We start from the raw sequence: 23,528 nt of genomic DNA on the forward strand, positions 1-23,528 counted from the left end.
CTGTGCAATATAAGATGATGATGCCTTTCAGAATCTTCCTGTATCGCTGCTGCCCGATATAGGTGTTTTCCATTGTCTGGGAAACATACCAGCAGGGATTCATACCGGCAACCACTGGCTTGCTAGTCATTTCCCCACTGCGCCATTAGGTGGCTTTTCCACAGCCCCCCCGCCCCGCCCCAATCCTCTTTAGCCTGGTGTGGTCGGCCGGCCGAGCATGATGATGCTTAATTTGCAGGGGAGGGAGGCCTCCAAAGGCCTTTAGGTCCAGGCTCCAAAATTACCTAGGTGCATCTCTGACTGTGAGCCCTTTTAGGATAGGTAATCATCTTATTTATTTATTATAATCTTATTTATTCATTATATACCATCTTATTATATATTTTTCTATGTAGACTGCTTTGAATACTTTTATTGAAAGCATTATATGTATTCATAATAATAGTGCTAGAGTAGCAGCAAATGGAATATCTTATGTAATAAATGTTTAATTAATGTTTCTTCATTAACTCTACAGTATCCTGCTGTCTTGTGTGCTTACAACTCTATACTCAGCCAAAGTGAAGCTAATGTATGTAAGGAAAACAGATTCCCCTCCCCACATAATCTGAGTCTCTACAAGCCAAAATGTCTTCTTATCTGAAGCTTATCTGTATCACGGTTTTTGCTTTGTCTGATGCCTGAGTCTGGCCTCTTCTGAGAAATTAAGAAGATTTCTCTTCTTACTCCCAATATCCAGTGCAGCAGCTGCTCACCTACAATGGGAGGCCACAGCCAGAAGAGTCACTTCTCCTATCACCATGACGATGAAGCCAAAAGGAACAACCCTGCACTGCTACCGTGATGGGGACATTTTTTCCAGCCCTGACCTGAAAGAAAACTGAAGGAGAAGCAGGACAGGAGTTGAAAGGATGCAAAGTTTGCATCACACATTTAGCTGTTTCAAAATCTCATCGCCAGATGTTTTATTGCTGCTTCCCTCATGTACACAAGGAAATCTTAAGTAGATTTAACTAAAGGTTTATTCAGCAACAACTCCATTGTTCTCCTCCTTCCCTTCCCTTTTTTATAGACGCTCTCTACATTTGTCTCCTTGGGACAAATGTCTGAAAAAACAAACTGCAAAAGATTACTGAACAGAATAAAGTAAAGTGTGCTGTTGAGTTGGTGTCAACTCCTGGCGACCACAGAGCCCTGAAGTTTTCTTTGGTAGAAGGCAGGAGGGGTTTACCATTGCCATCTCCTGCGCAGTATGCCTTTCAGCATCTTCCTATATTGCTGCTGCCCAATATAGGTGTTTCTGGGAAACATACCAGCAGGGATTTGAAACGGCAACCTCATGCTTGCTAGGCAAGTCATTTTCTGCTATGCCATTAGATAGCATACTGGATAGAATACAACACAGATATTTAAAGGCAGATAAGACACAGTTGAGGAAGAATCTTTCTGGTGCACTCAGGATGTTTGAGATAACTAGAGAACAGCAATAGCGTGACTCAAGCCCTCCATCTAAGGCCAAGGCCCAGGGAAGCAGGTGCCAGGTTCGAAACCTAGTGGCCATGACAATTTTATAGTTGTCAGTCTGAGAAGTAAATGACAACATATATAGTTTCCAGCAGGGCTGTCCTTAGGGCACGGCAAGCAGGGTGACCCCCCCAGGCCCTTCTCTTTTCACCCCATTAGAATTAACTGGAAGGGGCCCCTGCACTGCTGATTTGCCCTGGGCCCCACACCCCACCAGGACTCTCTAAGGACAGCCCTGGTTTCCAGTGTATATATAGATGGATTCAAAAGGTCCTGAACCACTCATTGCCTTCGGGAAGTAAAGTAAAGCCTCAGCTGTTCCACTCATATTTTGTGGTATGTTTGTCCACATTTTTAGTCCCAAGGAGGAGGCCAGCAAGGCATGGTAGCCCAGACCTTTTCCATTCTGAAATAGCAGGGAAATCTTTGTCATATGATTACTCTTCACTCTGAGGCTCGGAGCTTTATCATCACCACCCTCTGGGCCAGTGGACTTCTTTCACCCAATCCTCCAAAAAGGGATATAATCAAGGGATCAGCCATGTTCTTGTATATTGTCCACCTGGAAGGTTATAATAGCAAGGCAAGCCCAGACCTTCAGTATGGTCCACCCAGTCATATCTGATCATTATGTCAAAACGTTCTAATTTTGGCCCAACCCCCTGAATTACAGTTGAATTCATTTGATGTAAGACATCCCAACAAGTGTGCCCAACTGGTACATGTAAAGTTTCCCAAGAAAGAAATGTCACTGATAACTTCATTGCCCTGGTCTCTCCCCACTTCCAATATTAAAACAAACTCTTCATTCCAGTGATTTTTTTCTATTTCTATGAATCTGTTCTTTACTTAAAGTGCTCCTGCTGAGATTAATTTCACTGTATTTTATTTCATATGGACAGTATATAAGGTGAAAGACATTGAGAGCTCAATTTTTCCATGCTGGTTTGTGCCAGATCAGAAGAAAGTCACCAGGCTAAAAGTAACAACTACCTTCAAAGGACTGCTATCCAAAGGCAAGGCCTCCTCTGTCGGGAAGGCTGTGTGTGGGAAGAAGAGATGCACTTAAAAGTCTGTGTTTGACTGTATTCTGTGTTCTGTGTATACTGGAACTTGTGCATATGTCTGCATTTACTCAGAAATGTGTATGTGTATATAAATATGTCTGCAGACTTAGATAAAATGACATTACATGTACAGTATATTGGCTTTATGTCACTGTAATTGTCAGGATTTTGTATAAAGAATCCTGGGAATGTTACTATAGTAATGTGCCAAGAATTATATGTTAGAAATCCCTACTTACTTTCACAGAACTACAGTTCCCAAGATTCCTGGGAAGAGGGACTGTCACCCTCACTCAAATAAAAAGTCAACTTTACTAACACCCAAAATCTATTGAAATGACCCAACTTCCCTAAATGCCTGCCCAGAGGCAGTAATAGGCTGGATGTGGGAGAACAAACTGAGGCTGAATCCAAGCAAGACAGAAGTATTCATTGTAGGTGATTGGAACTTAGGAAGTGACTTAGATCTGCCTGTTCTAGATGGGGTTACATTTCCCCAGAAAGAGCCGGTATGTAGCCTGGGTGTACTACTGGACCCAACCTCTCCCTGGTCTCTCAGGTTGAGGCAGTGGAAGAAGGGCTGTCTATCAGATTCGGCTGAGACACCAGCTACATCCATTTCTGGAGATGTTTTAAGTGGTTTAACAGTGCTGCATATGCTGGTAACAGCCAGACTTGTCTACTTTGGGTTGCCTTTGTACATAGTCCAGAAACTGCAGTTGGAGTTGCAGCATAATTACTTATCTTGTATAAGTAATTACACCCTTGCAGTTCTGGCCACGTGGAGACTAGTACACATTCAATTTTACATTGTGATTTTTTTTAAGGAAGCCCGCTTGAGATTAATCTCCCCCTTATTGTCTAAGTTTTTAGGACACTCTGATGATTTTTATTTGAAGTTTTTATTACTTAATCCAGATGAAAAAAATATTAATATAGTGGCCAGGTTTTGTTTTATAATCTGCAAAACTCGATCTGATCTTCAGCAATGCATTTCATAAGTAGTTTATATATTTCTTTCTTCTTCTTAAATTTTATTTACTTGATGCACTGTTTGTATTTCTTGTATATTGGTCTATGACCATAATAAAGTTCTTTTCTGTTATAAGTAATTACACAGGAAGCCAACTTTAAAAGAGAAATAGGGATGTGCACAAAACCGGTTTGCCTGGTTCGGTTCGAATTCGAACCAGTTTCGAACCAGGAGGGGGTGGTTCGGTTGTGGTTTTGTTTGAACCTCCCCCTGGTTTGGTTTGAGTTCAAACTGGTTCAGACACCCAAAAATTGGTAGAGGGTATCTGGCACCCAGGGGTACCTGCCACTCAAACCCCAAAGCAATCGGACACTCGTACGATTTTTTATGAATTTTTGAAAACTATTTCTATTTTTTTCTCATAGGATATAATGGGACTCCAACCAGACCATTATTCCTTATTGTGGAGCACCCATGGGTGCCAATAAGCATGCAAACCCTGAAGCAATCAGACCCCCCTATGATTTGTTATGAATATTTGAAATATTTTTAATTATTTTTCTCATAGTGTATAATAACCCGAACCAGCCCATATTCCCTATTGTGGAGCACCTAGGGGCACAAAAGTGAGGTAGGTGGTAGAAACCAGGGGTGCCTACTATCCACAAAGTTCCAACGCAATCGGACACTCCTCTGATTATTGGTGAATTTTAAAATTATTTTGGAATTCCTCATAGAGAAAAATGAGGATTGCAGCAAATGTATAGCTTCACATCGGGGAGAAAGGGGTGTCCTAGAGTGGAGTGTGGTGGGTGGTAGTTCCCAAGGTGGGCAAGGAAGCTATCAGGATTATTTGAAAGGAATTGGGCAAAAGGCTGATTTTTAAGTGATTTTTGAAGTTTACGCGACTTTAAGGGTTTTCTCCATAAAGAAGCATGGAGGTGTCAGCAAATGTATAGCTTCACGTTGGGGGGAAAGGGGTGTCCAAGAGCAGAGTGTGGTGGGTGGTAGTGTCCAAGGGGGGCCAGGTAGCTATCAGAATTATTTGAAAGGAATTGGGCAAAGGGCTGATTTTTAAGTGATTTTTGAAGTTTATGTGTCTTTAAGGTTAGCAATGAGAGTGGATTCATAGTTTGTCATTGAAAATCTTATATGCTACCAAAGAATCTACACTCAGAACACTTCAGAAACAACAAAACCCAGTACCCCATGAGTTAGCAACCCATGGAGGTGGTTGGCACCCTCTCTCTGGGCCACCCCAGCATCCCCCAAGTGCAGTTATGGGGCTGCTGAAACCTCCATTCTTCCCTATGGAGAAAAACCTTAAAGCCACTTGTGGGGTGCTGGGGTGGCCCAGAGTGAGTGGTGGTCTAGTGCAAAGAGGGTGCCAACCACCCCCATGGGTTGCTAACCCATGGGGTACTGGGTTTTGTTGTTTCTGAAGTGTTCTGAGTGTAGATTCTTTGGTAGCATATAGGGTTTTCAATGACAAACCATGAATCCACTCTCATTGCTAACCTTAAAGACACATAAACTTCAAAAATCACTTAAAAACCAGCCCTTTGCCCAATTCCTTTCAAATAATTCTGATAGCTTCCTTGCCCACCTTGGGAACTACCACCCACCACACTCCGTTCTACGACACCCCTCCCCCCCCGACGTGAAGCTATACATTTGCTGCAATACTAATTATTCCCTATGAGGAATTCAAAAATACTTTAACAATTCACCAATAATCAGAGGAGTGTCCAATTGCCTTGGGGTTTTGTGGGTGGTAGGCACCCCTTTCTGTCTACCACCCAACCCTACTTTGTGCCCCTAGGTGCTCCACAATAGGGGATATGGACTGGTTCTTGTCCCATTATACTCTATGAGAAAAATAATTGAAACTATTTCAGATATTCATAAAAAATCATAGTACTGTCTGATTGCTTCAGGGTTTGGGTGGTTGTTGGCACCCATGGGTGCTCCAGAATAGGGTTTAAAGGGCTGGTTCGAGTCCCATTATACCCTATGAGAAAAAAATAGAAATAGTTTTCAAAAATTCATTAAAAATCGTACGAGCGTCCGATTGCTTTGGGGTTTGGTTGGGTGCCAGCTACCATCCTACCAATTTTTGGATGTCTGAACCAGTTTGAACCGGTTTTAATCAAACCACCCCCTGGTTCGGTTCAAATTCGAACCTGCAGCTTGAACCTGATGGCTGGTTCGGTTCGAATTCGAACCTTCGAACCACCCTGGTTTGAATTCGAACCGGTTCAAATTCGAACCGGTTCACACATCCCTAAAAGAGAAACAAGTGTTTGATATTTATTACTAACTAAAACATAGGCTAAGAAAAACAATAAAGAGGCTAACAGTCTCTTATGCAAAGAGAGGGGGAACCTCTCAGTTTGAAATTCAAGACAGCAAGGAAGAAGGCTAAACTGAAACCTGAAGGCTAAACCTGCAAGCCTGGACTTCTTCTTCTTCTTACATTTTATATCCCACTCTTTCTCCAAGGAACCCAGACCGGTGTACTTAAGTTTCTCCTCACAACAACCCTGTAAAGTAGGTTAGGCTGAGAGACATGTGACTGGCCCAGAGTCACCCAGCTAGTATCGTGGCTGAATAGGGATTTGAACTCGGGTCTCCCCAGTCCTAGTCCAGCACTCTAGCCACTACACCACGCAGGCTCCCCACTGGCTATATGACTGGCTATATGTGTCTATACACATATACATAGACAAGCATGCCCTGGACAAGAACAGAGACAATGTCTATGGAAAAGTCCCAACATTCCCCTTCTCATTGTCTTGTTCTTGAATTCCGAGTCCTTATGCTTCTCGCAAATTCTCAGATTAATTTCTTGATAAGGGTTTTGTGAGAATGTCCACTATCATTTCTTCTGATGCACAGTACTTCACATGAACGAAGTTTTTTTTTCTTTTAAGTCCCTCACAAAATGCTATTTTGTGTCAATATGTTTGGTTCTATTTGTGGATTTCTCACTCTTTGTAAGGAGAATACAACTTTGGTTATCCTCATACGTTATGGTTGGCTTTGCTTAACTTATTTTAAAGTCTTCAAGAAGCCTATGCAACCACACTACTTCTTGACACACTTGTGCTACAGAAATGTATTCAGCCTCAGTGGAGGAAAGAGCCACAATTGACTGTTTCCTACTCATCCAAGTAATTACTCCTCCACAGAAGAATGCATAGCCCTTAGTTGATTTTCTGTCCTTTTGGTCTTCAGCCCAGTTTGCATCTGTGTAACCTATTAATTTAGGATCCTTGCAGGCCGGCAGCAGCAATTTCAAATCTGCTGTTCCTTTTAAACACTGTCCAATCCTTTTCACTGTTTTCTAGTCATTTTTCGTTGGAGAGTCCACCCTTTTACACAATATACCAACAGCTGCAGCAATATCTGGTCTTGATACCTTAGATATATATCAGAGCATATCCCTGTTCTGTATTTTTTATTTTCCTTTAGAGATTCTCTCTTCCTTTTAATTTTAGAAAATCCACTTCTATCATGGTGTTTGCCTTATTTGCCTCTTTTAGACCAAGACATTCTACTAAGTCTGCTATCTTTTGATTTTGATTTAAAAAAAAAACCAATTATTTGCATTATTCACATAATAACATAGAACAGTCAAATAATAACACAGTACATTTAACAATCATGTTTTCCAAATGTCACAAGTTAAATAATAAATATAATCTGCCCAGATACAGTGAAACTGTGATTCTTCTCTCACAGTCTGCATTAATCTGATCTTATCAGTGATCTTTTCTAAAAGTACAATTGATCATACCTTGTTATGCCATTGGTCAGTTGTTAGTTGATCCAAATATTTCCATTGTTGAACAATTTGTGTTTTCACTGCCAGAATTAAAAAAATCACAAGTTCCTTATTTTCTAACTTAGCATTATTTCCTACAAAAATATGTAATAGCCCCAATTCCAGAGAACACTCAACGTTTTGTTTTGTTATAATTCTTATTTCTCCAAATATTTTCTGCCAAAAACATACCACCTTTTCACAGGACCACCACATGTAAAATGTCCCCTTTTGCTTACACCCCCTCCAACACTGAGCAGAAAAGTTATATGCTAATTTTACTGGAGTTAAATGCCACCAATGTAAAATCTTCCATTGTAATTCTTGTATGGAAGCTGACAGGAATCCCCCAAACTTCCATAATGATTGCCATTTACTCTCTTCTATAGGACTTCCCAAATCCACTTCCCAAATATCCTTCAAAGCTCTTGGAGGGTCTGCTATTTCTAATTGTAACAATCGAGTATAAATTTTAGAAACGATCCCTTTTGGCTGATCCTGATAAGACAAAATTAATTTTTCAAAATGCATAAGTGATTGAGATACTGAATTTACTATCTCTTTATTACTCAAAATAAATTTAATTTGAAACCAAAATAACCATGATAATTGATAGCCTATCTTATACTCAGTCTGTTCCCTACTGAGTAACCCCTCCCCATTAAAAATTCTCAAAATCTATATGACCCATATTTCCTCAATAAATCCATATTTCTTACCAGGGTCAAAATATGTCTTTACAGGTGTTAATGAGGAAATAGTCCCCATCAACTCCTTATATCTTTTCTTTAATATCTGGAACATAGCTCTAGTAAATAAATGGTTAATCTTGGCTCTGTTTGAAAAAAACCTTGAACAAAATGGAACTTGTAATAAAAAACCCCAGTTGCCTTCTGTGCATTCTCTGTTTGGACCCACTGTTTAGTTGAGTCTACTAGTATGAATGGTATCATATGTCCAAAGTGTTTTTGATTTTGATTGAGAGTAAAACTTCCATCTTTTTACCTTTTAATTTTAATTCCTAAGTAATAGGATATTTCACCCAGTTCCTTAATCTCCAGTTCTTTTTTATTTAAAATTTTCACTAGCTCATCAAAATCTTTCTTATCTTGATGATAAACGATCAAATCACCCACACATATAAGTACAGTATATATGTCCATCTGCCACTGATTACATCAGCAGGGAGATGCAGCTGACGGAGGTAGGTTTGGGAGGAGGGGGAAGAGAGAGAGAGAGACAGTGCTGGGAAGGGAGAGGGCTGAAGTAGAGGGGCTAATAAAGGGCATAGAGGGATGGAGGAAGAGGGCTGTGGTCTCCCAGTGAGGAGCCAGCCACAGGACTAAAAAAAAAAACAACCCCACTAAAGGAGGGTAATTTTTAGTTTTCCGTTCAAAGCTATTGGGGTACAAAATGACCCACAACACCATGAGAATATACAATGCAGTTTACAAAAAGTTACAGGTGGGAGCACATGGAATACCACAGGGCAATTGACTGTATTAAGGATGAGGAATACAAGCAGTATGGAGTTGTACAAGACAGAAATCAAATATATATATTCTCCGGGTCAGTTCAACCCCACTCTCCAGTCAAAGGTTAAGCCTGTTTAAGTCTTTGGTGTGGATATATTCAAGGAAAATGAAGTAAAGCCAAGTGGAAAACCTACTTTGTAATTTGCAGAGACAATGCAGGGGAGACTTCAACAGAGCAGCCAGGTTGCTTGAGAGAAGAAATGCTAAGGATTTCTTAGGATATTTCTTAGGGCTGATTACTACTTGTGCCACTGCTGTTTAGGCCAATCCAAAATGTTAGACTCTGATTTAAATATCTAGTTTAAGATCTCTAAGGTAAACAACACTAACACACAGTGGTTATCTAGTTTTCTCGTTATGGTTGTTCAGTCTGAAAATATGTGCAGCCTTTTTGGGTATAATTAGCCTGTGTGTGGGCTGCTGCACACATTACAGAGAAAAATGGGCATGCTTCTTAAAACTAGAAGTACTCACAGTGTTTCCCTTAATGTATGAAAGACAACCTCTTTTATTCCCACCATAGCTGTACTGCAAGCACCTGACTTGAGGAGATGTGACAGCTTTATGTCACTGTAATGTATATATATGCATTCAGAAGGAGATGAGTTTGCCTCACATGTTACGAGGAGTACATTCTGAGTACACATAGAGATATGTACTTGCTAACTCTGGTATATGATTGAAGTTGCCCCCAGAAATGTCTTCAGTTATAATGCTCCAGAATCAGTTTGACCACTCCTATCTCTTGCATAGAGTAGGTTTTGTGGTTCTTGAGTGACAACTAGAACTCAGATCCCAAGGAGGGTGAATCAGGCACAGCCCCTTCACCTCCACCAGCTTCCAAAGTGCAGGACCCAGACTGCAGCAGCAAGGATGAACCAGGCAATGTGGAGCCCCAGGAACCTGAACTTGTACCCCAAGAGATGGTCTCCCTGAGCCAGACTCATCTAAAGAGATGGACTTGGAAATAGGAACCTCTCACCCTTCAGTGCCTGTTCAGTGACTGCAGGAAACACATCAGGCGAGAGGTGGCTGAGGGATGGCAGAATGCTTGTCTCCTGCTCTGGAGGATGCCCCTTTAAGTTTCCACACACTGCAGCAGAAGGGTGGCATGGAACAGGAGTTGAATCAACCTCAGGTTTGTGTGGACCCCAGAAAACAGGCCTACACATCTTCCAAGAAGAATAGACTTTTTACATCATAAATCCTTTGCCCTCCCAGCCGATCTCCTGAATGCTGGGAGGGAAAGCCACTAGGGATGTGCACAAAACCGGTTTGCCCGGTTTGGTTCGAATTTGAACTAGCTTTGAACCAGGGTGGGCAGGTTTGGTTTTGGTTTTGCTCGAACCCCTCTTTGGTTCAGTTTGAATTCGAACCCAGTTCGAACCGGTTTCAAAAGTTCTACATAGAATATAATGGAGACTCAAACTGACCCATTATACCCTATGTAGAGCACCTAGGGGCACAAACGTGGGGTGAGTGGTAGGCACCCGGGGTGCCAACAACCCACCAAACTCCAAGGCAATCGGAGACTCCTGTGATTATTGGTGAATTTCTGAATTTTTCCCCAATTTTTTTATTCCTCCCATAGGGAATAATGGGGATTTGAGTCATCTCCATGCCCCCTTTTGGGTCTTGGGGCATGGTAGGGCCAGCCTCAACTGCACCCAGGCACCCCCAAGTTGATAGGATCCATTGTTATTTATTCATGAATTTTTAAAGATTATTTTTTGCCTTCATTGAAAGCATTGGTGAGCCTAGAAGAACACACTGTACTATGATCTTAATTACTGTGAATCGAACTCAGAGTTCTGGAATACAGCAATTAAGGTCAGTAGGTGAAAGGTCTATCAATGCTTTCCAATGGAGGCAAAGAATAACTCTTTAAAAATTCATGAATAAATAACAATGAATCCTATCAACTTGGGGGTGCCTGGGTGCAGTTGAGGACAGCCAAGAAAAAATTAAAGGGAGAGGAAGGACCGGCTCAGAGTGAGTTGGAGGCTACACACACACACACACACACACTACGTGCTTTGGCGGAAGACCACTTTCTTATCATGGTGCAGGACCAGTGCATGCGTGTCTAGTGTGTTTGTGCGTGCATGCATGTCAGCAGAACCAAAAAAGAGGTGACGGGGGGGGGGGGCTCAGAAAAAAAAATTAAAGGGATAGGAAAGTCTGGCTCAGAGGCGGGTCAGTGGAAGCCACATACAACGTGATATGGTGGGAGACCACATACTCATCATGGCTGGTGCATGTGTGTCTGGTGTGTGTGTGTGCGTGTGTGTCAGAAGAACCAAGGAGAGAGAAGAGAGGGGGTGGTGGTATGGAATACAAATATGTTAAATAAACAAACAAATAAATATATATAGGACACAATAGTATATAATATCTACAAATCCAGCTATACAGAAGCTATACAATAATATTTACACCATCAATATTTACACTATCTACACACAAACCGGACCAAAAACAATATCTACAGAAAGAAAAGAAAAAAAAACCTCTACTAGTACAACACACACACACACACACACACACACAGCCTCCATGCATGCACACACTCACACACACATGCACACACAACAAGTACATATTTATACCCATTGAAATATATACAGACATTTGGGCAGTCCCACTGCCCTTCCCCCAACAGTACCCATCTAAAAATTGTCATATTTAGAAATAGGAAATCAGTGTTTGTTTGCTTTTTAAAAAAATCCATCTGGTTAAACATCACTCTTTCTTTAAATTCATTACTTGTAAAAGCACCCTTTCTTTAAATTCATTTCTTGGAAAATCACAATTTCTTGAAATTCATTGGTTTGAAAATTACCTTTGTTTAAAATTCATTGGTTTGAAAATCACCAAATTCATTGGTTTGAAAATCACCAAATTCATTGGTTTGAAAATCACCAAATTCATTGGTTTGAAAATCACCAAATTCATTGGTTTGAAAATCACCCTTGTTTAAAATTCTTTTTTAAAAATCTAGCCTTTTAAAAATTCACATATTATTTACACACATGCAGACCAGTGCTGGTGCCTAGTTGGTGTGTATGCCCACAGCCCCTCTAATGCTGTGGTCAGGTTGAACCAGGGGCTTGTTCAGCACCGAGTCACACCAGTGGGCAGAGTGTATCAGTTGCCAAGTCACAGCACTAGTAGTGGGCACACTGTGACTTGGTTGACATGGCTGCCACGTCAGCAGAAGGTGGAAGCGGAGAGGGGAGGGATGAGCAGAGGCTGCTGCCAGGCAGGTGACCAACACCATGGCTCAACCATGGGCTAATCACTCGCCCAGCTCAACCTCCAGCTCAGGGTAGCCCCGCAGGGTGAGGTTCACCTAGAGGAAAACCAACTGCTCAACCACACCAGGGTCCAACCGGGACTGAGCGGGTGTTACCATGTTACCAGCACATGAAAACACCTGCTCGCTCTGGAAGCTGGTTGGCGGGCAGGAGAGGAGGCGCACAGCAACCACAGCCAGGTCCGGCCAGACTTGGCGGTGGGTTTCCCAGAACTGCACACGGTCAATCTCTGGGTCTTCCTCCACAGGCTCCTCAAAGTCCTGAGCAAGGCATTGCTCAGAACTGGTGGGCCTGGTAGGCCAAGCCTCCTGCAAACTGGGCAAGGCACCAAGGCACACCCACTTAAATCACTGGGCTGATTTAGGGGCAGGAACTGCCTGCTGCATTGACACCGCTGCTTGGGATGCTGTGCCACTGCACTGGGAAGAAGAAGGAACTGCTGATGCCTGGCCACCCACACTACTGCTGCTGTTGCTGGGTGCAGGTCGCTTGTGGGGAGGCGCACCCACACCACCTTCCTGGTCTCTGCGGGTCCTAGTGACCTCCTCCTCCCTAACTCTCTTTACCAGGAGGTCCCTCCACCTGGGCAAGTCAGCAGCACACACGACATTGCCCTTGATAGTCGGGTCACAGAGACAAGCAAGGATATACTCCTCCCTGTCACCCAACTTATCAACCAGCCTGTCAAAAACTGGTCTTCAGCATTCCAGCCAGAGCACGCCCCTCTGGCATGGTCAGTGAAGTCCGCCATTTGACCATCAGTTTCTCCAGGTAGAGAGTTGTGGGCAGGGCCTGGTTCAGAGGAGAGGTGTTGGCACATAAGCTCTTTGTAGCAAAAAGGAAGGGCTTGAGTGTCGACACCATCTCGGACATGAGCTTCCACTCAGCATTAGAGAAGTCACACATAACCAAGGACTCATTACTCGCCAGGTCATCGAGGGCTGCCTCCTGCTCCAGCAGGCACTGAAACAGGAGGAAGGTGGAGTTCCACTGGGTGTCTACATCTGTGGTGATGAGATGGTGTGGAAGCCCATGGTCATGCTGCCTCTCATGAAGTAGGCTCCTGGATTTCTCACTCTGGTGGAAATGGGCCACGATCTTGTGGGACTTTTCCACAAGTGTCGCTGTGGCAGCAACAGCACTTGGGATGGGGCGGCCCTGTTCCCTGAACGCCTTCAGCTCCCCAAAGCTGATGGCATCCCTGACAGTCAGGTGGACCGTGTGAGCCATACACTGTATGTTGACACACTCCATCACTGACTCAACTGCGGTGGTCACGTTGGAGCCATTGTCCCTGACAATGAAGCCATGGGAGAGGTGTAGAAACCCACCAATCCACTCCCCTATCTGGCAGCCGAGTATGGCTGCCACATGCTCCTTGGTGTGCTTGACATCCAAGGTCTCCACATGCAACACAGCCCACCTGTGCCGTGTTGTGGTGTGGGACACGCTGGAGCCAGAGGCTCCACTAAAAGTCCCCTCTCTCTCTGGGCCCCACCAGTGGGCAGTGAGGGCCAGAAAAACAGCATGCATCCCACTCACACTGTTCCAAAGATCAGTGGTAAAATGCATGCTGGTGCCAACTGGTGCTGCCCGCAGCATAGCTGTCAGAAGCTCCCTGCACTGACAGTACAGGGGACCACATTCTGGCTGAATGTGGTCTTTGGGGGGATCGTGTAGTTGGGCGCCTGTAGCTGGAGGATCCGGCGGAAGCTGGAGTTCTCGACCACCTGGAAAGGTTGGTTGTCAGTGGCCATCATCTCCCCTATGAGGTGGGTGAGGGGACAATGGTCCACGTGACCAGGCTGCTTGCTGCCTGACGCCTGTGTCCACCACATGACTGGCATGGTGCCCTGCTTTTTTGGAGCTGGCACACAACCCTTGTCAGCACTAGTTGCAGGCACACCAGGAGCTCTAGTGCTGTCAGTGGAGTCAAGGACACCTGGGTGATGATGTCACATGTGCTGCCACAAGGCTGTAGTCTCCAGGTGTTTTGGATCCTTGCCTCAACTGACCTGTGCCCTGCAGTGGACACAGCGAACAGTGGTTGGGGCACCTTGAATGAGTTCAAAGTGCGTCCAGTTCCTGCTGCTCTGGTTGGCCTCAGGCACCCTGGGTGCCATCTTAGGCCTCTTTGGTTAAGGCGGACCTACGGGGCCTGTTGTCAGTTCTCGCCCACCAATGTCACCCACCCTCCCTTCTGCCCTGCCCTGAAGAAGAAGTGCCTGGCTTCACTGGCGGAGGAAGGGAAGGCCCCTCCACCTCAGCAGCAGACTCTTCCTCCTCAGAGCCAGACTGGGAGGACGCAACACTGGAATCCTCCATGACCTGGATGTCCTGGGGGAGGGGGGCACTGAGCGACGAAAGAAGCTTTGGAGGACTCACAAGAGGGAGGGACAATTTGGCTGCACTCTCAGGCATCACCTCCTCCCTGCCCTTTGCCTCCTTCACCCTGCCACAGAAGGAGCCGTGGCAGGAGACATCCCCCCCACACACCACCAGGCTTCAGCAACACTGGTGGTGCACCACCCAATGTATCTGCTACCACAGGTTCAAGAACCTCAACTGGTTCAGTGGCAGTAGGCTTCCCCTCCGGGTAGGAGAGCTTCGCTCCACCGCCTTACCTGGGGTACCAAAGAATTCACCAAAAGAGACTGGCTGCACCGGCAGCAGCTCAGGGTGTCTTCTCTGCCCTCCATCACAACCCTGACCAGCTTGGAGACCTCTCTCACCTCAACCTGCCACCCTGCTGTAAGCCTTGCTCATAACACAGCGCTCAGACATGACTCTGAGTCCAGATTAATAAAAAATTAAGACAAAAGGTGGGGGGGGGAGATTGGATCTGGGTAGGAGATTTTAAAAAGAAAGATTTGAGGGATAAATTTTTTTTTAAGCCAATTGGGGGAAGGGGAACCTTTTTTTAAAGAATAGCCAATTGTGGGGAAAATCTTTTCTTTAAAAAAACCTGATAGAGTGGTGGGAGGAACTTGTTTAGAAAAAAAACCTGATGGGGTGGCGAGAACCTTTAAAAACCAGATGGAGTTGGGGGGACCTTAAAAAAACACTTTGGTGGGGGACAACCTTTTTAAAAGAGCAGGGGGAACCACCAACCTATTTAAAAGAAAGCCTACTGGGGTGTTTTTTTTTTTAAACAAAGACCACCTATTTAAATAAAACCCCTTTTAACACAAGCCCACCCACTCTACTCACAACAATGCAATAATGACAAAGCAAGCAATCAATAAACTACAACTACTACACAAATGGTGTGTGGGGGGAGGGAAACCTGTAAAAACAAGAAACAACCTGTAAAAAAGAGACAACCTGTAAAAAAAAGAAGAGACAACCTGCAAAAGAAAAAACTCAGGAAAATATCCCCCCCTACACCCAAATACAAAAGGAGGCCCTATTTAAAAACCACTAGGGGGAAAAGGGACAGCCCAAAGTAAAAACTCACTCTCTTCTTCCGGTATCTTCTGCCCCACATACTGGTCACACAGGACAAAAAAAGACCAGTGGCAGCAGAGGCTGGCACACAGCACAGGGCTGCACAGGCTGGCACAGCCGGGGGCAAGTGGGAGGGAAGAATGAGAAGCTTTTCAGCAACTCACCCGCCCAAACAAACAACTTAAAACAAACAATTGGAAAATCAATTAAAAGGCTGGTGATAAGGCTGTTGGAAAGGGGAAGGGGCAGGGGGTTTAAAGGGAGTGGGAGAGAGAGAGAGAGAGAGAGAGAGAGAGAGAGAGAGAGAGAGAGAGAGGCAATACAGGGCAGAAAAAATAAAAAACCAGAAGGTTTAAAGGGAGAGAAAAGCAGTATAGGTAGGTAGCACAGGTGGGGGAGGGGGAGGGGGGCTGGGGTTGCAGGAAAAAATAATAAGTGGGATGTGGGCCAGAGGCTTAAAATGGACAAGAAAAAAAGAAAAGAAAAAAAAAGAAGGATCACACAATAGAGAACAAGGCCTAAAATGGACCCTAGAGGCTTAAAACAGACCCTAGAGGCTTCGAACCCTAACCCTAACCCTAACCCTAACCCTAACTCTAGAGGCTTAAAATGGACCCTAGAGGCTTCGAACCGGTTTGAACTCACTTGAACCAGTTCGAACCAAACCAGGGCTAGTTCAGTTTGAACTCGGACCAGCAGGACAAACAAAGTGCCCGGTTCGGTTTGAATTCAAACTGTTGAACCAAACCTGTTCAAATTAGAACCGGTTCAAATTAGAACCGATTCGCACATCCTTAAAAGCCACAGAAAGGGAAGACGGGGAACAGCTCAGCTCAGTGGGTCCTTCAAACAAATCAAAATCAAATCTTTATTGTTATGGTCATTTGACCAGCAAAACACAACGTACAAAAGCTTTACATAAAAGTGAGCTTTACATAAAAGCAAACTTGGTCAAATAAAATAATAAACTGTTGAAACATAAAACAGAACCATAACACCCCAGTTCATCCATTACATAAAACATGCATTATAATAATCTAAAATTTAATTCAATCCAACTTCATATCTCACTTCTCAACATTTCTTTCTAGTCTTTTTAGCCAGAAAACAATACTTTGCCACGTTATAAGATACTATATCCCAACGGTCTGTCAAAAGTAATTTCAGATAGAACTGCTCAGAACAACTGGGGTATGCTGTTAAAAAAGGACTTATATATCTTTCCTGCAAAGTTTGATAAAACTGACAATTCAAGATAACATGGGCCGTTGACTCCACTTCCCCAGAACCACAAGGGCAGACACGCTCCTTATAGGGGATCTTACAGTATCTCCCCTCCCAGACAGCCGTTTCTAAGGCATTTACACCGGGCAAGCGTCAGAGCCCTCCGAAAACTAGGTACTAATATTTTATTAAAGTATCTTGCTGGGCCAGACAGTGATGTTTGATTACCTAAATAGGTGTCAACCCCTATCTGGCTTCTGTCCATCTGTTTCTCCATATCCATAATACGTTGGCGCAGACATGATCTTGCTCTCCCATAGCCCAAGACAACCAAAGCATCGCTGGAGAAGCCATAGTAATTCAACCCCTTCTCCACTTAATATTTCCACCTAGATCTATATGTATCATTCAACACTAAGGGTGCTAGTCCTACTGGCTGAAAAATCAACTTCAGCCAATATTCAAATATTACCAGCCAAACACTTGCCTCCACCCAAATCCAGCCGGCTTCCAATCGTAGAAATGCATTGGAGACACCCTGGGGTAGTTGGAGCACACTTCTCAAAAACTTTGATTGGTTTGCCTTCAGCCTGGCAAGGTTGGAATAGATACCAAGCTGCACTCCATAAAGGAGCAAAGGCCGGACTTTGGCTGAAAAAAGTTTCAAGGCAGCCGGAACAAACTGTGCACCTTGCCTCCTATGAAAGGAGTTAATAGCTGCTGCTGCCCTCAAGGCATTTTGCATTATATATTCCTTGTGCACATTCCTCCTAGTATTGGTCTGGAAGACTATACCCAAATACTTAAACTGTGATACCTGTTCAAGTCTATGAAGCTATTCAGATGAGCAGAAAATAGGGTTACATTCTAAAAGCAGATAGAACCCTATTTTTACCTCATAGCAAACAGACAGGTACATGCTGCAAACCCGGCAGGGAGTGTGAGCGACACACGATTAACTTTTTAAGGTTCTCTCCAGCCCCAGGTAGCATTGTTGGTCCTCCAGCCACGCCCCTCACAACAGCAGTCCCCTGAGTGGACAGAGCAAGCACATGACCCAAGGAGACCACTCAGAGGGCTCCAAGCTGCAGTCCCTCTTTGCTGCTCCCTGATTGGTAGCCTCAGTTAACCCTTTCCTGGCAATTTCCGCACTGTCAAAGGAACTGAACTCTGTCCTGATGTCCAAAAGGAGAGAGAAGACTAGAGCAGCTACAGCTGCCAACCAGCCAAAAAGGGAGAGTCACCCACCCCCAACGCACTCCTCAGATCCAGGAGGGACACAGCAGATGCCCCCTGGAGCAATTGCCAGATGCTGATGCGAGCAATTGCAAGATGCCCCCATAAGTAGCCTAGGCACAAGGCACACTCCGTACACCGCAGCATGGTTTGGGAAGGCAGAAGGGGGAATCTTCCATTCGTCCACTCACCTTCCCCGCAGCTGTGGCCTCCATGGCACACCCCCTCACCCCACTGTATAGTGTGTGTAGAAGGTAAAAGGGAGAACCCCACCCCCCACACACACTGCTGCCGTAGCCAAGTGGTGACTCTGCCTCCCCATCAATCCCCATCAATCTGCCACTGCCACCCCTTGCTAGCCTCTATGGGTGTAGGAGAGTGGGCATGTGGGGGAGGGTGTCCCCATCACCCACCTGCCCTGATGCTGCCACTTGCCACTCTTGCAGTGCCAGGAGGGTGGGAGAGTGAGTGGCAAAGTGTCGCCCACACCTGCACACCCTCATTGGCACTGCTACCCTTTGCATCTTGATGATGGTGCAGAGGGTGGGCGGGTGGGTGCATGGCTGAATGGGGATTTGAACTCGGGTCTCCCTGGTCCTAGTCCAGCACTTTAACCACTACACCACACTGCAGGCAAGGGCAGCTGCAGGCAAGGGCAGGGACACTCCTGCTCCTGTGCAGTGACTTTCAGGGGACAGGAAGGACCACAAAAATCCCCATTCAGCCATGTTACTTGCTGGGTGACTCTGGGCCATTCACTTCACTTTCAGCCTGACCTACTTCACAGGGTTGTTGTGAGGAGGAACTTGAGTATGTAGTACACTGCTCTGGGCTCCTTGGAGGAAGAGTGGGATATTCTATATTATTAATTCTTATAGACGGGCCATGAGCCCTGCGGGGCAGCTGGAAAGCAGTTTGACAGTTGGATCAGGGGTGCTGTGAAGCAGCAGGGAGCTTGGAGGCTGAGGGCAGCTTCAGGAGCTGGACAGTTGGCTCTGAGGGTTGCTGGCAGCAGACGGTTGGCTGAGCTGCACCGTGAAGTGGCAGGGAGCTTGAAGGCTGTCAGGCGAGCAGGCGACAGTCCCTGGCAGTCGCGGGGGAAGCAAGGACTGCGAGACAGAGATAGAAAGATGGAGGACAGAGAGCACGACCACGAGACTTGTGTGTGGGGGGGAGACTTACGGAGGGAGAGAAGGGTGACGAGAGCGAGCGACAGCACTGCGGGAGTGGCGAGAGACTTGCAGGGGGAGAGCGGGGGTGGCGAGAGCGAGCGAGAGCATTGCGGGAGTGGGGAGAGACTTGCGGGGGGAGAGCGGGGGTGGTGAGTGTGAGCGAGAATGTAGCGGGAGTGGCGAGAGACTTGCAGGGGGAGAGCGTGGTGGCGAGAGCAAGCGAGACCATTGCGGGAGTGGTGAGAGACTTGTGGGGGGAGAGCGGGGGTGGCGAGAGTGAGCAAGAGCATTGCGGGAGTGGCGAGGGACTTGCGGGGGGAGCGGGGGTGGCGAGAGTGAGCGAGAGCATTGCGAGAGTGATGAGAGACTTGCGGGGGAGAGCGGTGGTGGCGAGAGCAAGCGAGAGCATTGTGGGAGTGGCGAGAGACTTGTGGGAGGAGAGCGGGGGGTGGCGAGAGAGAGCAAGAGCATTGCTGGGGGTGGTGAGAGCGAGCAAGAGCGTTGTGGGGGTGCAATGCCACAGGCTCAGTGCCAGGGGTGTAACGAGGCTGGAGTGGGCCCAGAGACAAAATTTTAAAATGGGCCCCTCGCTGATACACACACACTCACTCACATGTGACTTGCCTCTGGGGGGCCCCTCGAGGCGTGGGGGCCCCCAGGCAGCTGCCTCCCCTTGCCTAATGGTAGTTATGCCCCTGCTCAGTGCAAGACCACACAGATGCTCTATGCAGGGTCAGCTAGTAAAATGTAAAATGAATGAATAGTGTGACATGTGTCTGTGCAACTATTCCCCTTAGGGGATAGGGCTGTTATAGGAAGAAGGATTTGAGCTCCCTGCCTGGCATCTCCAGGTCGGGCTGAGCGGGAATCCTACCTGAGAGCTTCGGGAAGCCACTGCCAGTCTGTGTCGACAGTACTAAGCTGGATGGACTAATGGTCTGACTCAGTGGAAGGCAGCTTCCTATGTTCATATTTTCCCTTGGGCTCATTTGCAAGGTGCCTGCCACTTTATGGAAGCTCAGTGCTGTTTGCTGGACAGGCTTTCCCCAAGCAAACTTCTGCTTGCTTTGCAGCCCACTCTGTTATCCAGTCTCTATGGTATCCCTGGGGAGGGAGCCTCAAGCAGCGTCCCACAGCGTTCCGTTCCGTGGCTCCACACGGGCACTGGGAGGGGGTAGGCAACCTCCCCTGCTCGCTGAACCTGGTTTTAGAGGAGGGGCTGAGAACTGGATGACCCTCTTTTGACAGAGCCCTGTTTGAGAGCTTGCTGAGGTTCCACACAGTACTGCTAACCCCGCCTTCAGACCTCAAGCCGTGTTTTTGCTGGTCATGAGAATAGCTTCTATGTCTATTCAACATCCAACACCGCTTCTTAGGTTTGTTGGCAAAAGCCATCACCTTGGTCTTTTCATAATTTATGGTGATTGCCTGTGAATCACAGTACGACACCAAAGCATTAAGGGTTCTCTTGAGGCCAACTGGGGTCTATGATAAAATCACCACGTCATCCACATATAGGAGCATATTCAAGTGTCTATTGCCCAGCTTAGGGGGATGAAAATCCTGGTTATTCATCTGAGTAACTAAGTTATTAATATAGAAATTGAATAACATTGGTGCCAAAATACACCCCTGCCTAATAATAATAATAATAATAATAATAATAATAATAATAATACTTCCTAACCCCTAACCCCTTTACTCATTCTGATTTCATTTGTAAGATGCCCTTTGTTACTGCAACACACCCTTATTCTTGAATTTTCATGCATCTTAATTATTAAGAGTAACAACTGCCTATCAATGGATGATCTTACCAATTTTCCCCACAGTATTTCCCTTGAGATTAAATCAAATGCATATTTAAAATCTTTGAACGCAGCGTATAATGTAGAATTTGACTTTGCTGTATATTTCTCAGCTAAATGTTGAAGTACCAAGGCTGGGTCCGCTACCGAGCAACCTGCCCTGAAACCATTTTGCTCCTCTGCTAGGATCTTTTCTGTGTCAAGCCAATCTACCAGACGGTTATACAAATGTCTAGTGTACAGCTTACTCACTATGCTAAGAAGACTGATAGGACGGTAATTCCCTGGCAGCTTATGATCACCTTTCTTATATATGGGGACCACGATAGCAACTCCCCAATCTTTTGGTACACACGCTATCCTGTCAATATGAGAAAACAATGCTGCCAATGCAGGGGTCCACCATTCTAAACTGCACGTTATTACCTCTGCCGATATATAATTGGCACCAGGTGCTTTTCCTGGTTTTAATTGTTTGACAAGTGAAGCAATTTCTGCACACAATACCAATGACCATTCGGTTAAGGTGTCAGCATTTAGCTCTGGAACTTTGACATTTACTTTCGCTTTTCTATACAACTTACAAAAATGCTCTTCCCAGGCTGCTGCTCTTATTTGACAATCAGACCTTAAAGGATGCTTGTTCTGTCGTGCATTAATATGCCAGAATAAAGATGAATGTTTAAGTTGAGCAGCTTCTATTAATTGATTCCACACAACTCTATCCACTTCCCTCTTTTTAGTTTTCAGTAGTTGTTTATAATGGCTCTTGGCTTGTACCAAAGAATACGATGGCATTGAACAGGGCTTTCCCACATAAGTCTGATACTCTCACAGCAGCTTCTTTTTTGCACCAATGCATTCCTTATTCAACCAGCTTTTAGATCAAGGAAAATTCTTTGACCTTCTCTTATCCTGATCCCGAGTCAATATAGGTTGAAGCAATGCTACTACTTTCTGATAGAATAAAGGAGTTTCTGCATCTGCCCCCCCTAAAACTATCTCGTCATGTATCAGACTAAGAGGTTCAGAATGAAGAAGTAAATTCACCCTTTCTTCCAGGTCCACTGACCATTTAGCTCTAGATGGAAGATCGTCCAACATGCCTTCCCTAAAATTAGAGGGCTCCAGCCATGGGAACCATCTACCCAGGGTCAGATGTAATTCACTAGGTAAATGGTCACTATCTAGGTGAGGGGCAATTCTGAATTTCCCCAAATAACCCAAAAGGTCAGAGGAAATAGCTATATAATCAATGGTGGAAAATCTGACACCCGACCAAACTCAGCCGGATGGTCATGTACCGTAGCTCCATTAAGGACATATAAACTCAAGCCATGGAATGTTTGCACTAGACACAGACCTGCAAATGTCCCCACCTTATCTTTAAATTTCCTAGCCAACAACGGGCCAGGAATATCAATGCTGGGGGATTGTAAATGGAATTTTGCATATAAGGCCGCATCATCCCTACCTAGTCTTGCACTGAAATCCCCCGCAACTAGCAGGGCTGCTTGCCGATAAACAGACTGGAGACCCTATATATAAGGCTCCAGAGAACCCCATCTCTGATTAATCTGGGCATTAGAGCAAGAAGGGGGGGGGAATATACATTAATTATCAAAAGTGATCTATGATCTAGCTGTATAAGGATCGCCATGGCATACCTATCAAGAGTAGGCAGCTCCTCGAATGAGGCCCTCATTGAAAATGCAATAGAAATAGAGAGCCCTCCATTTGGTCTTCCCCCTCTCCCTCCTGCCCCAGCCCCCGGCACTGCACCCAAGGCAAGGGTCACAAACCCCTCCATACACATGTCCTCTCTCAGCCACGTTTCCTGCAAGAGAATCATATCGCACTCTGCCAAATACTTGATGAAGGAAGGATCTCGTAACTTAGATTTTAATCCTGCCACATTCCACGAGACCACCTTTAACAAGGCACCTCGTTGGTCCATCAGTCAGATTTCAGAATTCTCTGGGCCATTCTGGCTACCCTTCAAACACTCATTGACCCCAGAAAGCAGCCAGAATTGCCTTGGAGTTGGTGCCATACAGGCATAGGAATAATAATATAGTTAAATAGTTAAACATTGCACATGAAGCTGCCATATGGAGTCTGATAATTGATCTATCTAGCCCAGTATTGTCTATTCTGACTGGCAATTTTCCAGACCTGCTTCCTGAGATTCTTTTAAGCGGAGATGTGGGGAACTGAGCCTGGAATCTTCTATAGATGGAGCATGCCCTCTGCCACTGAGCTCCACTCCTCCCCAATGGCAAGCAGCTTTAAAGATCTAATACATTATAGGTCCAGGTAACAATTTTTAGCACAGTAACAACATGGTTAAAAGCGGCAACCCATAGATCTCTTGCTGTCTTCTTTTTAAAGAACAAATT

At 45.2% G+C, this 23,528-nt stretch overlaps 1 long non-coding RNA gene across 1 annotated transcript; it reads right to left on the reverse strand.

Moving 5' to 3' along the window:
* Positions 1 to 244: 244 nt before the first annotated feature.
* On the reverse strand, positions 245 to 17,906 carry LOC128346164 (uncharacterized). Its single transcript, XR_008316814.1, has 3 exons — positions 17,809 to 17,906; positions 7,364 to 7,431; positions 245 to 880 (listed from the first exon to the last, which is right to left on the reverse strand). It is a non-coding gene; the product is annotated as an uncharacterized LOC128346164 (long non-coding RNA).
* Between the last annotated feature and the right edge of the window lie 5,622 nt (positions 17,907 to 23,528).

The sequence above is a fragment of the Hemicordylus capensis genome, chromosome 2 (assembly GCF_027244095.1).
Source record: "Hemicordylus capensis ecotype Gifberg chromosome 2, rHemCap1.1.pri, whole genome shotgun sequence".
Classification (NCBI taxonomy): domain Eukaryota; kingdom Metazoa; phylum Chordata; class Lepidosauria; order Squamata; family Cordylidae; genus Hemicordylus; species Hemicordylus capensis.